The sequence below is a fragment of the Loxodonta africana genome, chromosome 9 (assembly GCF_030014295.1).
Source record: "Loxodonta africana isolate mLoxAfr1 chromosome 9, mLoxAfr1.hap2, whole genome shotgun sequence".
Classification (NCBI taxonomy): domain Eukaryota; kingdom Metazoa; phylum Chordata; class Mammalia; order Proboscidea; family Elephantidae; genus Loxodonta; species Loxodonta africana.
In genome coordinates, this window is record NC_087350.1 from 84,832,101 (window position 1) to 84,847,196 (window position 15,096).

Sequence of the window (15,096 nt, forward strand, 5' to 3'; positions counted from 1 at the left end):
GGTAGGTGAGGACCCTGTTTGATAGGCAAAACAATGTCAAACACCAAACACCCACCTCTCCGCCACACTGCTGAAACGGTTGGGGTCTGCCAACAAGGGCCTATTCTCATGAGATAGGCCCACACAGGTCCATGCAGAGGGGAAAGGTACTCAAAGTCCACGGACCGTTTATGCCTGGACAGGAGCCACTTCTGTCCTGGGCTCCCCCAGTTAGTGGAGCTCGCAAATTATCTTTTCCCCCAATTCCAAATTTATTCCTTCTCTGAGGCCTGGAGGATGGCTCTAGGTGCTCAACGGGGCCTATCTCAGGCCCAGGGAAATCAGCTGCTGAAGCTGGCTTGCAGGTGAATGGAGGAGTGTGGTAAAATATACACAATTACTTAGCTTTTGCCGAGAGCCCGTTCTTTTCTGGTTCCGGAGGTATGAGTAGGCTGTGTGGCTGGCTGCTTCTCCTTGCAGACACTGCAGCTGAATGTTAGTACCAGCCTGCCGCCGCCGCTCCCAGGAATGGTGCCTGAGGGCTCCCCACGATTCAGTTCCAGCAACTCCTACCTGCTTCTGAACCGTCTCTTCCTCCGTGTCCCTCGGTTCATTTTCTAAGCTTGCCTTTGATGTTCAGGGCTCCTAGCTTATCATAAATATACTTGTTTCACTTGTTTTTTTTTGGTCTTTGTTGTAAGAGGGCTCGCCGGAAGCATCTGTCTATTCTGCCATCTTGACTCCGCCCTGCTTGCTAGGTTTTAAGACCCCAGATGCCACTCACCAAAGTGGGATGCAGAACATTTTCTTAATAAAATTTGTTATGTTAGTTTGTTGACCTAGATGTCCCTGGAAACTATAGTCCACAGACCCCCCCCGCCCCGCCGCCCCGCTACCCTGCCCTTTGAAATGTTTGGTTGTATTCAAACTTCTCAGCTTTTGGTTTAGTTCAATTTTTCTGACTTGCCCTGTATTGTGTGTTGTCCTTCCCTTTACCTAAGCTAGTTCTTCTCTACTGTCTAGTTAGGTAATTCCCCTGTCCCTTCCTCCCCACTCCCCATAACCATCAAAGGTTTTCTTCTGTGTTTAAAACTTTTCTTGAGTTCTTATAATAATGTTCTCATACAATATTTGTCCTTTTATGACTAATTTCAGTCAGCATTATGCCCTCTAAACTCATCCGTGTTGTGAGATGCTTTGCGGATTCATCGTTCTTTATTGCTGTGTAGTATTCCATTATGTGAATATACCATAATTTGTTTACCCATTTGTCCGTTGATGGGCATCTAGGTTGTTTCCATCTTTTTGCTGTTGTGAAGAGTGCTGCAGTGAACATGGGTGTCCATGTATCTATTTGAGGCTTTTATTTCTGTAGGATACATTCCAAAGAGTGGGATTGCTGGATCATATGGCACTTTTATTTCTAGCTTTTTAAGGAAGTGCCAAATTGATTTCCAAAGTGGTTGTACCATTTTACATTTGCACCAGCAGTGTATAAGTGTTCCAGTCTCTCCACAACCTCTCCAACATTTAATATATATATATATATTTTTTTTTAATTAATGCTAGCCTTGTTGGGGTGAGATGGTATCTCATTGTAGTTTTGAGTGGCACTTCTCTAATGGCCAGTGATCATTTGTTCATATATTTGTTAGTCACTTGAGTTTCTTCTTTGGTAAAGTGTCTGTTCATATCCTTTGCCCATTTTTTAATTGGGTTATTTGTCTTTTTCTTGTTGAGTTTTTGCAGTATCTTGTAGATTTTAGAGATTAGACCCTGATTGGCTATGTCATAGCCAAAACTTTATTGCCAGTCTGTAGGTTGTCTTTTTATTCTTTTGGTAAAGTCTTTTAATGAGCATAAGTGTTTGATTTTTAAGTGCTCCCAGTTATCAAGTTTCTATTCTGATGTTTGTGCATTGTTAGTAATATTTTGTATTCTGTTTATGCCATGTATTAGGGCTCCTAGTGTTGTTGCTATTTTTTTCTTCCATGATCTTTATTGTTTTAGAGTTTATATTTAGGTCTTTGATCCATTTTGAGTTAGTTTCTGTGTATGGTGTGAGACATGGGTCTTGTTTCATTTTTTTGTGGATGGATATCCAGTTATGCCAGCATCATTTGTTAAAGAGACTGTCTTTTCCCCATTTAATGGACTTTGGGCTTTTATCAAATACTGGATCTAATTTTACTTTTTTTTTTTTTTAAATAAGTCTCACGTCAGATCCATCATGTAAAGAATGAAGGCAAAGTCTATCAATTATTATGTTAACTTGTTACAAAAGATCATTCAAATCACACCTCCCTACCCATCCAAATGCCAATCTAATTCCATCTCCTTCATCCAAGAAAACCAACTAAAACTAAAGTGAAAAAACACAAAATTAGCTGTTCATGACAAAAGAAAACAAAAGGAAAAAAGAAAGAAAGAAAAAAAGAATAATTGTTCTTCTGGAAGACTTTAGAATATTTTAGGCTTAAACACTGATGTTTTCATGAGATACATGGCTTCTGCGGTGTAATTTACAAGGTTGAAATTAAATAATGATTGCTTAAATTTAAGAATACTAGATCGTCTCTAAAATCTATATGATTCTGTTAAAACTCAACCACAAAAAGACAAACAACCCAATCAAAAAGTGGGCAAAGGATACGAACACACACTTCACTAAAGAAGATATTCAGGCAGCTAACAGATACATGAGAAAATGTTCTCCATCATTAGCCATTAGAGAAGTGCAGATTAAAACTATGATGAGATTCCATCTCACTCCAACAAGGCCGGCATTAATCCAAAAAACACAAAATAATAAATGTTGGAGAGGCTGCAGAGAGATTGGAACTCTTATAAACTGCTGGTGGGAATGTAAAATGGTATAACCACTTTGGAAATCTCTCTGGCATTTTCTTAAAAAGTTAGAAATAGAACTACCATACAACCCAGAAATCCCACTCCTCGGAATATACCCTAGAGAAATAAGAGCCTTTACACGAACAGATATATGCACACCCATGTTTATTGCAGCTCTGTTTACAATGGCAAAAAGCTGGAAGCAACCAAGGTGTCCATCAACAGATGAATGGTTAAATAAATTGTGGTATATTCACACAATGGAATACTACGCATCGATAAAGAACAGTGAGGAATCTGTGAAACATTTCATAACATGGAGGAACCTGGAAGGCATTATGCTGAGTGAAATTAGTCAGAGGCAAAAGGACAAATGTTGTATAAGACCACTATTATAAGATCTTGAGAAATAGTATAAACTGAGAAGAACACATACTTTTGTGGTTACGAGGAGGGGAGGGAGGGGGGCGAGAGAGGGTTATTTACTGATTGGTTAGTAGTTAAGAACTACTTTAGGTGAAGGGAAGGACAATACTCAATACACGGAAGGTCAGCTCAACTGGACTGGACCAAAAGCAAAGAAGTTTCCGGGATAAACTGAATGCTTCAAAGGTCAGCGGAGCAAGGGCGGGGGTTTGGGGACTATGGCTTAAGGGGACTTCTAAGTCAATTGGCAAAATAATTCTATTATGAAAACATTCTGCATCCCACTTTGAAATGTGGCGTCTGGGGTCTTAAATGCTAACAAGCGGCCATCTAAGATGCATCAATTGGTCTCAACCCACCTGGATCAAAGGAGAATGAAGAACACCAAGGTCACACGATAACTGTGAGCCCAAGAGACAGAAAGGGCCACATGAACCAGAGACTTACATCATCCTGAGACCAGAAGAACTAGATGGTGCCTGGCCACAACTGATGACTGCCCTGACAGGGAGCACAACAGAGAACCCCTGGGGAAGCAGGAGATCAGTGGGATGCAGCCCCCAAATTCTCATAAAAAGACCAGACTTAATGGTCTGACTGAGACTAGAGGAATCCTGGCAGTCATGGTCCCCAAACCTTCTGTTGGCCCAGGACAAGAACCACTCCCGAAGACAACTCATCAGACATGGAAGGGACTGGACAATGGGTTGGAGAGAGATGCTGATGAAGAGTGAGCTACTTGTATCAGGTGGACACTTGAGGCTGTGTTGGCATCTCCTGTCTGGAGGGGAGATGGGGAGGTAGAGAGAGTTAGAAACTGGCAAAATTGTCACGAAAGGAGAGACTGAAAGGAGGGAGCGGGCTGACTCATTAGGGGGAGAGTAAGTGGGAGTATGGAGTAAGATGTATATAAGCTTATATGTGACAGACTGACTTGATCTGTAAACTTTCACTTAAAGCACAAAAATTATTTTAAAAAAAAAGAATACTAGATCTTATAAAGCTACATAGATGTCATTCTAGTCCCCCAAAAGCAGTGCAGCGTGGTTATGACTACATGCCCACTCTGTTTTTCCTTAGTTTATTCCCTGTGGGTCATTACTAATCACTTTATGGAATATAAATTAAGCTGCATGATGTTGCAACAGTGTTTTTCAAACTTAAATAATGTAATAATGCATTTGAAAGGAGAAAAAAGAAATTCTTGCATATTCCCAGTGTTAAATTATTTTCATTATAACTTAAGTATTCACAAACATCAAATTATATATAAACTCACTATGTTCACATTTGCTTTCAACTATAAAACCAAAATTAACTTACAAATTAAATGCAAATAAAAATATAAAACTGGTAAAATTCATATAATGGATATCTTTTAATAAAACAAAAACAATGATTTTGGGTTAAATAATGGAAAGATGTATTTTGAGGTTTTGTTTCATTGTGCATTTCCTTGATTTTGAACATGGTGGAAGATATCTGAATCATTGAGTGTTGTTTTTCTTTTTCCCTTTAAAAGTGACCTCAATTGTAACTAATCCATCATTTTGATTGGCTGAGCTGTTTAATAGCATTCCCCAAATTACAATAGTAACAAAATATTTTGTTTCAACAACAAAAAGACAAAATTAAAACCTTTTCATTTTACCTATTCATTACTCTCATTACTGAATAAATTGTTGAAAAAAAATTTTTTTTTTAGTCATTAAGTACAAAGATGGAATCTGTATGAAACAGTCAGTGGCAACCTAAATATGGTATGATTGCATAACTATACTACCTTGTGCCATGAGGTGACTCCACTAACCCACTTCCCTATATGTGAATGACTGTGAGACCTTTATTCACATAGTGTGCCCTAACATCATATGGACTCCACTTGGCTTCCATATGACAAATGCAAACTTGGGTATTTGGTTATATGATGGTTATCCAGGTGATCTAGAATACACTCCAATATTTTTTAAAAATTATAATTGAAATAAAAACACAAAATTCCAAAATTCTTATAGAGAACTCAAAGACTCCTTCTGTGTTACTGATTTTCATCAACTGCTTTTTCCAGAATATCTTTGATTGGAATCGCTTGTCATGTAAAGTGTAGGGATTCACCAGAACTAGATGGTGCCCAGCTACCACCAATGACCACCCTGACAGGGAACACAACAGAGAGTCCCTGATGGAGCAGGAGAAAACTGGTGTGCAGAACTCAAATTCTAGTAAAAAGACCAGACTTAATGGTCTAAGACTAGAGGAACCCCAGAAAAAATGGTCCCTGGACTCTCTGTTAACCCAGAACTAAAACCATTCCTGAAGCCAACTCTTCAGACAAAGAATAGACTGGACTATAAGACATAAAATGATAACTTGTGAAGAGTGCGCTTCTTAGTTCAAGTAGATACACGAGACTAAATGGGAAGCTCCTGTCTGGACGTGAGATGAGAAGGCAGAAAGGGATAGGAGCAGATTGAATGGACATAGAAAATTTGGGGAGGAAAAGAGGAATGTGAGGTCACATTACAGGGATAGCAACTAGGGTCACATAACAAAGTATGTGTAAATTTTTGTATGAGAAACTAACTTGAGCTGTAAATTTTCACCTAAAGCAAAATAAATAAATAAAATGCAGGGATTCAACTAAAAGTAAAATCTTGAGAAATGGACATTGTTTTGGACTACTAAATGCTTAAAAGGTCAGACAGCTTATTCTTCTCTACTAATCCCAGAAGGATATTATTTGGCTAGTTGCCAGTCATGCCAGCTGTGATCCCCAGCTGGAAACCATAAACTATAAACCGAACCGAGGGCTCTGCTTAAAACTTCATCTCTGTAAGTAATGGACTTCACCATGAAGTTGCGATCATATTTATTTCTGTAGATCTCTAAAACACCAAAAACTTTCAAAGTAGGAACAGGTAGGAGAATGCCTTCTCTTAAGCAGCTTCACATATTTTTCTGGTCAACATGAGCAAGTATCCTTGTTCCCTTTACCCCCTTGTAAACAATGATGTCATGCGTGGTGAGGTGATACAATTGTTTTAAAAACAAAAGAACAAGATGGAAGACTCTTATAGGAAGATAAAGGAATTTGTAGGGAAATTAAATATTTTTCAACTATTAGGGTTAAGCAGTGCTTAAAATTAAGATAGCACAATGGTGTTTAATTTTTTGGCTGGAAGAGGAAAGGGGAACTTTGGTGTGGAACTCCCAGCTCAATTCTTGGTTGCAGACTCAGTCTAGTGGCAGGTCCCTGAACTTAGTTCAGCCTTCTGTCCCACACCACCTGAAATCCATGGGCTCAATCTCATGTCTGCCCCAACTAGTGCACTTTGCTAAGCCCCCAACTGGCTTTTAAAAACATAGCTAGGAATGTGGACCTTCATTAGACCCAAAGTTCGAGAGGCAAGTTTGCTAACAGAAGACACTCTTTCATCTCATATCCTCGTCCCTTCTTTTCCCTCCCCACTATGCCCTAGTTCCAGGCACCTGGGTATATGGCTTCCAAGTTATGTGAGCTGGTTACTCAAACCTTATATAAAACCCAATTTAATTTTATAATTTTTCAGCAAGCTAGAGTGCCCTCTTGTGAGAACAACCAGTAGTAATCCAGATACTGGTAAACCACTGAAGACCATCTGAATTTAAGTCCACGTTTTCCAGGTATGCTAAGCTGTTTGAACACACTCTCTTATTGTGCTTTATTTTTATTCAGTTCAGCCTCATAAGTTTCACAGCCATAGGTAAATGACAAGAGGTAGAAATATAGTAAGTAATTGTCATTAGGTGCCGTCAAGTCGATTAATAGGTAGCAGCCCGTGGTACAAGAATATACTTTTCTAAACAACATTTATTTCATTTCTCTCTGTGTGTTTCTTTTTAAATAGGGGTAAAGGGGAAATGGTAGCAATATCCCAGAATAAGCCAGGATGATGGCCCCAAGTTAAAAATTTACTATCTTTAACTCCACCCACAAAGGAAACATTTATTTGGGTTATCAAATGCCTCTTGAGGGACTGAAATACAATCCTATCTGGAGTAATTAAGCACTCAGGGACTTATACACACGTGAGTATCAAGTGCTAGATCTCACCGTAACAGTTTAGGGCCCTAGCTTGGGTAAGCTACAGAACTTTAGAACAAAATGTAGCTGTTATAAGGCAGAAAAAGGATTAATAATAGCTTAAATGCAGTTCACTTACTCCTTCAAGGAATTTTTTTTTTAATTTTTAATTTTGAAGAATTTCAGACATATACAAAATAATATATGGGAGAAGAGTATGACAGACCCCCATATACCTATTAGCCAACTTCAATAACTACCAATTCCTTACTAATCTTACTTTTTTTTTTTTGATCCCCTGCTTGACCTACCCCCCTGCCATTATTTATATGTAAATTCCAGGCATCATATCCTTTCATCTATAAATATTTCAGGATGTACTTCTAAAAGATAAGAACTTCCCTTTAAAAATATAACCACAAAAACATCACAAAAAATGAACAATAATTCCTTAACATCATAAATACCTAGACAGTGCTCAAATTTCAGATTGTCTCTTTTACTCGATAAGTTCTCCCTTCTTTTTTTCCTGTCAATATTTTTGTTGCATGAAGTGAATTACTTGTCTGCAGTTTCTACAGTCTGGATTTTGCTAAACATGTCTTTTTGGTGTTGTATAAGGAGTTTCTCTGTTCCTCATACTTCCTTTAAATTAGTAGATTTAGAAACTTGATCAGATTGAGGTTCAATTTTTTTTATTTGGCAAAGCTAATTCATAGGCACTACTCATCTGTCAGTTTGTCATACTGTAGTGGCTTGCTTGCTGCTGTGAAGCTGGAAGCAATGCCAATGGTATTGCACATACCAGCAGGGTCACCCATAGTGGACAGGTTTCAGGCTTAGACAGACTAGGAAGAGGGACCTGGTGGTCTATTTCTGAAAAAATTGGCCACTGAAAACCTTATGAGTAGCAGTGGAATGTTGATACAGGGCCAGAATATGAACCCCTCAGGTTGAAAGGGACTCAAAAGATGACTGGGGAAGTGCTGCCTCCTCAAAGTAGAGTTGATCTTAATGACATGGATGGAGTGAAGATCTGGACCTTCATTTGCCAATGTGACACTATTTAAAATGAGAAGAAACAGCTGCAAACATTCATTAATAATCAGAATGTGGAATGTATGAAGTATGAATCTAAGAAAGTTGGAAGCCATCAAAAATGAAATGGAACTCATAAAGATGGATATCCTAAGCATCAGAGAGCTGAAATGGACTGGTATTGGCCATTCAGACAATCATATGGTCTATGTCAGGAATGACAAATTGAAGAGGAATGGTGTCGCATTCATCGTCACAAAGAGTATTTTAAAATCTATCCTGAAGCACAACGCTGTCAGTGATAGGATAATATCTATATGCCTATAAGGAAGACCAGTTAATACAACTATTGTTCAAACTTGTGTACCAACCACTAAGGCTAAAGATTAAGAAATAGATTTTTACCAACTTCTGCAGTCTGAAATTGATCAAATGTGCAATCAAGATGCACTGATTCACTGGTGATTTGCATGTGAAAGTTGGAAACGAAGAAGGAATGGCAGTTGGAAATATGGCCTTGGTGAAAAAAACGAAAGTGGAGATCACATGGTAGAATTTTGCAAGACCAATAATTTATTCATGGAAATACCTTTTTTCAACAACATGAATGGAGACTATATATGTAGACCTTGCCAGATGGAATACACAGGAATCAAATCAACTTCATCTGTGGAAACAGACATGGAAGAGCTCAATATCATCAGTCAAAACAAGGCCAGGGGCCGAATGCACAACAGACCACCAATTGCTCATATACATGTGCAAGCTGAAGCTGGAGAAAATTAAAACAAGTCCATGAAAGCCAAAATATGGCCTTGGCTACATTCCACCTTAATTTAGAGACCATGTGAAGAATAGATTTGACGCACTGAACACTAATGACCAGACTAGATAAGTTGTGGGATGACATCAAGGACATCATACATGAAGAAAGCAAAAGGTTATTAAAAAATAGGAAAGAAAGAAAAGACCACAATGGATGTCAGAAGAGACTCTGAACCTTGCTCTTGAACCTAGAGTAGCTAAAACAAAAGGAAGAAATTATGAAGTAAAAAAGCTGAATAGAAGATTTCAAAGGGAGGCTCTAGAAGACAATGTAAAGTATTATAAAGAAATGTCCAAATACCTGGAGTTAGAAAACCAAAAGGAAAGAACATGCTTGGCATTTCTCATGCTGAAAGAACTGAAGGAAAAATTCAAGCCTCAAGTTGCAATTCTGAAGGATTCTATAGGCAAAATGTTGAACAAGGCAGGAAGCATCAAAACCAGTTGGAAAGAACACACAGAGTCAATGTACCAAAAAAAAAATTGGTCGAAGATCAACCATTTCAGGAGGTAACATATGATCAAGAACCAATGGTTCTGAAGGAAGAAGTCCAAGCTGCCCTGAAAGAAATGTCGAAAAACAAGGTTCCTGGAATTGACAGAATACCAACTGAGATGTTTCGACACAAGGATGCAGCACTGGAGGTGCTTATTGGTCTATGCCAAGAAATTTGGAAGACAGCTGTCAGGGATTGAATTGTGTCCCCCCAAAATATGTGTCAATTTGGTTAGGCCGTGATTCTCCATATTGTGTGGTTGTCCTCCCTTTCATGATTGTAATTTTATGTTAAAGAAGATTAGGGTGGGATTGTAACACCCTTACTAAGGTCATATCCCTGATCCAATGTAAAGGGAGTTTCCCTGAGGTGTGGCCTGCACCACATTTTATAAGAGGTAAATGGAAAGGAAAGCAAGCAGAGAGTGGGAGACTTCATACCACCAAGAAAGCAGTGCTGGGAGCAGAGCGTGTCCTCTGGACCCGGGGTCCCTGCGTTGAGAAGCTCCTAGTCTGGGGGAAGGCTGACAGAGAGACAAAGTCTTCCACTGGAGCTGATGCCCTGAATTTGGACTTCTGGCCTACTTTACTGTGAGGAAATAAACTTCTCTTTGTTAGAGCTGTCTACTTGTGGTATTTCTGTTATAGCAGCACTAGATGACCAAGACAAAAGCTTTCTGGCCAGCTGACTGGAAGAGATCCATATTTATGCCCATTCCAAAGGTGATTCAAAAGAATGTGGAAATTACTGAGCAATATCATTAGTATCGCACACAAGTAAAATTTTGCTGAAGATTATTCAGAAGCAGTTGCAGCAGTACATCAATAGGGAACTGCTGGAATTTCAGGCCGGATTCAGTAGAGGACATGGAATGAGGGATATCATTGCTGATGTCACATGGATCTTGGCTAAAAGCAGAGAATACCAGAAAGATGTGTTGTGTTGACTATGCAAAGGCATTTGGCTGTGTGGATCATAAAAAATTATGGATAGTATTGTGAAGAATGTGAATTCCAGAACACTTAATTGTGCTCATGCGGAGCCTGTACGTAGACCAAGAGGCAGTCGTTCGAACAGAACAAGGTTTAAAATCAGGAAAGGTGTGTGTCGGGGTTGTATTTTTTGATCCCACTTATTCAATTCATATGATGAGCAAATAATCTGAGAAGATGGACTATATGCAGAAGAACGTGGTATCAGGAGTGGAGGACTCATTAATAACCTGTGATATGCAGATTATACAACCTTGCTTGCTAGCAAAGAGAATTTGAAGCACTTACTGATAAATATCAAATACTACAGCCTTCAGTATGGATTACACCTCAACATAAAGGAAACAAAAATTCTCAAAACTAGGCCAGTAAGCATCATCATGATAAATGAGAAAAGACTGAAGTTGTCAAGGATTTCATTTTACTTGGATGCACAATCAATACTCATAGAAGCTGCAGTCAAAAAACTGAACGATGTGTTACATTGGACAAATTTGCTGCAAAAAAAGTCTTTAAAGGTGTTAAAACTTAAACACCTTAAAGATTTTAAAAAGCAGAGATGTCACTAGGAAGACTAAGGTGTGCCTGACCCAAGCCATGGTATTTTCAATCACCTTGTATGCATGCAGAAGTTGGACAATGAATAAGGAAGACCAAAGAAGAATGGATGCCTTTGAATTATGGTGTTGGAAAAGAATACTGAATATGCCATGGACTGCCAGAAGAATGAACAAATCTGCCTTTCAAGAAGTACAGCCAAAATGCTCCTTGGAAGTGAGGATGGCAAGACTTTGTCTCACATACTTAGTACATGTTATCAGAAGGGACAAGTCCCTGGAGAAGGATATCATGCTTGTTAAGGTAGAATGTCAGAGAAGAAGAGTAAGACCCTCGCCAAGATAGACTGATACAGTGGCTGAAACAGTGGGCTCAAACATAACAACAATTGTGAGGATGGCGTAGGACCGGGTAGTGTTTGGTTCTGTTGTACACAGGTCCCTATGAGTTGGAACTGACTGGCACTAACAATAAATTCACAGGCAATGAGGCAGCTTTCCACAAGGAGGCGCAGTTGCTTTCTTTTGAGATGTCAGTAGCTATTGTTGCATGATTACTGTGTTTATTCATTAATGAATTAATGGTTGCATAATGTGATATTCTAACTTTGCCATCCTTTCTCCTTTTACGAGTTTTTTATACTTTGAAGAAATTTCCCCTCATCAACTATTTCGTTACTTTAGGATGCAATTTTTATACAGACCAAAAAATACTTATTTTTCCTTTACTTCCCAGCATTCAGAATGGTCGTTCCCATCCAAAAGTGACAAATGAGTTTCTTTTCAATCATTATGAACTAATGTATGTAAGGATATTTGACATTTTTCAGTTTATTGAAGCCATTATGTTTATCGATGCTCAAATTGTTCCATCTTTGAAGGCCTATTTGAGTTAGCTCCTAAATTCTTCTGACATAACCTTAATAGCCTTTGTAAACTTTCCTTATTTCTGGCATAAAAGGTGTTCCAGGCTCATCTTTTGCATTTCCTAACCCAGACTTGGAATTAGCCATTTCTCCAAGGCAGTTATTCTCAAAGTTTTATCTGGGGAGATCCTTCCATGGGGTCTGTGAGGTAAAAATTATCTTCATAATAATACTAAAACACTATTCCTTTTTTAATCTCATTCTCTTACAATGTACATGGAATTTTCCAGAGGCTGTTACAATCGACTGAATGCAGAAACAGTTTTTTTTTTGCTGTCGTTATTATGCCAGACATTAAAGAGACTTTTTTAAAAAGGTAAAACAGTGGCACTCTTCTCACCAAATAATTTTTGTTTTGGAAACTATACTTATTTTTCATAAAAATGTTATTTATATCAATATGTAATGGTTATAATATTGTTATTTTTAGATTTCTGTTTAAATTTCTAATACAGTAAATATCAATGGATATAATTAACAGAAACAGAAGCTCTTTGGGGTCCTCAACAATTTTTAAGAGTGTAAAGAAGTCTTGGGAGCAAAACATTTCAGAACTGCTGCTTCAAGGAGTCCTGGTTCCATTCAGTGGAAAATGGCACGTAGAGATCACAATGTAGGAGCCAGAGATAATCATGGCTGCTAGGCTTGCCATTGTTTTTAGGCCATTTCATTGAGCAGAGCAAAGACAAATGAATATATATTTTTAAAGGTAAAACACATCATGACTACATACTAATTCTTTCAATTCAGATTCAGAACTAGAGGGTTTTTACTCACACAATTTACATTTGTATCTCCTTTCCATCACACCAAAAATCTCAGCTCTTGACAATACTAACATTTTTTTCCTCAGGCTAACAATACTACCACCACTACTATCAACAGTATGATTACTAAAAAGTTTGTTTGTTTTACAGTTCTTTCTATCCTTGAGGTATATTTTTCTATGGATGTACAGTAATCTGATTATTGCCAGGTGGAAACCTCAGGTTCTGCTTGGTGTGACTTGTTTCAGACAATAAAAGAGAGACTGAGGTGGGAGAGTTATTTCTTTGCACAAGGCGAGGAACAGTTGGGGCTGCTGCTGCCAAGACTGCTTGAATACAGCTTGGGGAGATGGGCTTTTACAGAGAGCAGACAAGAGAAGTGTAAATTTACTGTGAATATTGTGGACTGACCTTCTTGCAGGTGTCTAGAGCTTGGGGATGACAATGCATTTTCTCTAGACAAGGGGTCCACTCCCTGGAATAGAGGAAGAGGTCAACTTTCCCTCATTAGCATGTTAAGTCTCTACCCAGAGGTGGGGTGCTTATATGTATTTTGCACTTAAAGTGCTAAAATGGCATTGAAAACCTGCTAAAACTGGTTGAGGCCAGCTATGGCCAGTCTGTGGTTATTTTATCAAGGACAATATCAGAAGAATGTGTATCCTATTCTGCTTAGTGTAGGAGGATAAGCCAGAGCAGGTGTCTCCTTGAAGGGCTGAGCTCTGAGACTGCCTGTTTCATGGTGGTTTAAAATTACTTGGAACGGCATCTGTCTGTGAGCTTATGCCACGAAGCTGATCATTTAGATCCATTTGTTTCATTTTATTTTGACTTTTTTTCTTGGTAAATTTAATTTTTACAATGCTTGGAATATTTACAGGGTTCTAAAATCAAATCTATGAAACAAAGTATATTCAGAGAAGTCTAACTTCTATTATTCCTTTTCTTCCCCTGTAGGCAACCTTAAAAAAATCATTTTCCTTTCTATTACTTTAAAAATTTAAGCAAATGTGTCAGTTTGTCATACTGTGGTGCCTTGCATGTTGTTATAATACTGGAAGCTATGCCACTGGTATTTCAAATACTAGCAGGGTCACCCGTGGTGGACAGGTTTCTGTGGAACTTCCAGACTAAGACTAGGAAGAAAGGCCTGGTGATCTACTTACAAAAATTAGTCAGTGAAAACCTTAAAGGTAACAACAGAACATTGACTCACTTGCTTTGGACCCATCAGGAGGGATCAATTGCTAGAGGACATCACGTTTGGTGAAGTAGAGGGCCAACGACAGTCTCCCTCAGTGAGATGGATTGGCATAAGGGACGCAACAATGAACTCGATCCTGCTGGAGATTGTGAGGATGATACAGGACTGGGCAATGTCCTTTTCTGTTGTCCCATAAGGTCACCATGAGCCAGAGTTGACTCCACAGCAGCTAACAACAACAAAATATGTATATTTAGCTTTACCACCATTGCCACTCCTTTTTGGACAAAAGGCAGCTTATTATATACACTTCTCACCACCTAGCTTTTTAAACTTAAAATATATTCTGGAGATTGCTCCACAGTTGTATGTACAGTCCTTTATAACTTTTTACAGCTGCCTCAGCTTGCGTAGGAGTACCATAATTTATTTAACCAGTTCTCTATTGAGGGATTTTTGGGTAATTTTCAGTGTTTTGCTGTTATAAATAGCGCTGCAACGAAGAGACATATACATTCCTTTCCTATATCCACATCTTTGGGATAGTCCTTGAAGTGAGACTGCTGGGTCAAAGGGTGACTGCATCTATGTAATCCTGGTAGAGGTTAAACTACTCTTTTTACTTCCTTCCGTAAAAGTTGCCCAAGGTCACTTTACCAGTTACTGAACTTGGATCTAACTGCCTCCAGAGTCTCTCTAGGTCATGGGAAGAGGAACGCCACAGTGGGAGAGGCAAGCGAAGAATCTTGCACTCGGACATCACATTCATCGGAACATATATTCTCATCCTTCCAGCTGTCAACGTACCAGTTTTTCCTTATCAGAACCTCCAGGCTTCTGACCTCTCGTATCTTCTCTTTATCCATCACTTCTCTCATCCTGCATCTGAAGTGTCCTACCGCCCTCCAGCGCGTGATCTGAGCCCGTAAAGCAGGGTGGAGGCTGTTGCGCATGCACGGCCATGGCTTCCCT

At 38.8% G+C, this 15,096-nt stretch overlaps 1 long non-coding RNA gene across 3 annotated transcripts in view; it reads right to left on the bottom strand.

Annotated features, from left to right (window-relative positions):
* LOC135232468 (uncharacterized) overlaps window positions 1–15,084 on the bottom strand; it is a 131,031-nt gene extending 115,947 nt beyond the window's left edge. The window contains exons 1-3 of one of the 3 annotated variants that reach the window (XR_010323079.1): window positions 14,932–15,083; window positions 14,137–14,353; window positions 3,463–4,036 (exon numbers count right to left, since the gene is read on the bottom strand). This is a non-coding gene — a long non-coding RNA (uncharacterized LOC135232468). Of the gene's footprint in view, window positions 1–3,462; window positions 4,037–7,055; window positions 9,024–14,136; window positions 14,354–14,931 lie in introns of those variants that run through there. The other 2 variants (XR_010323081.1, XR_010323080.1) reach the window with 2 other exon arrangements.
* Between the last annotated feature and the right edge of the window lie 12 nt (window positions 15,085–15,096).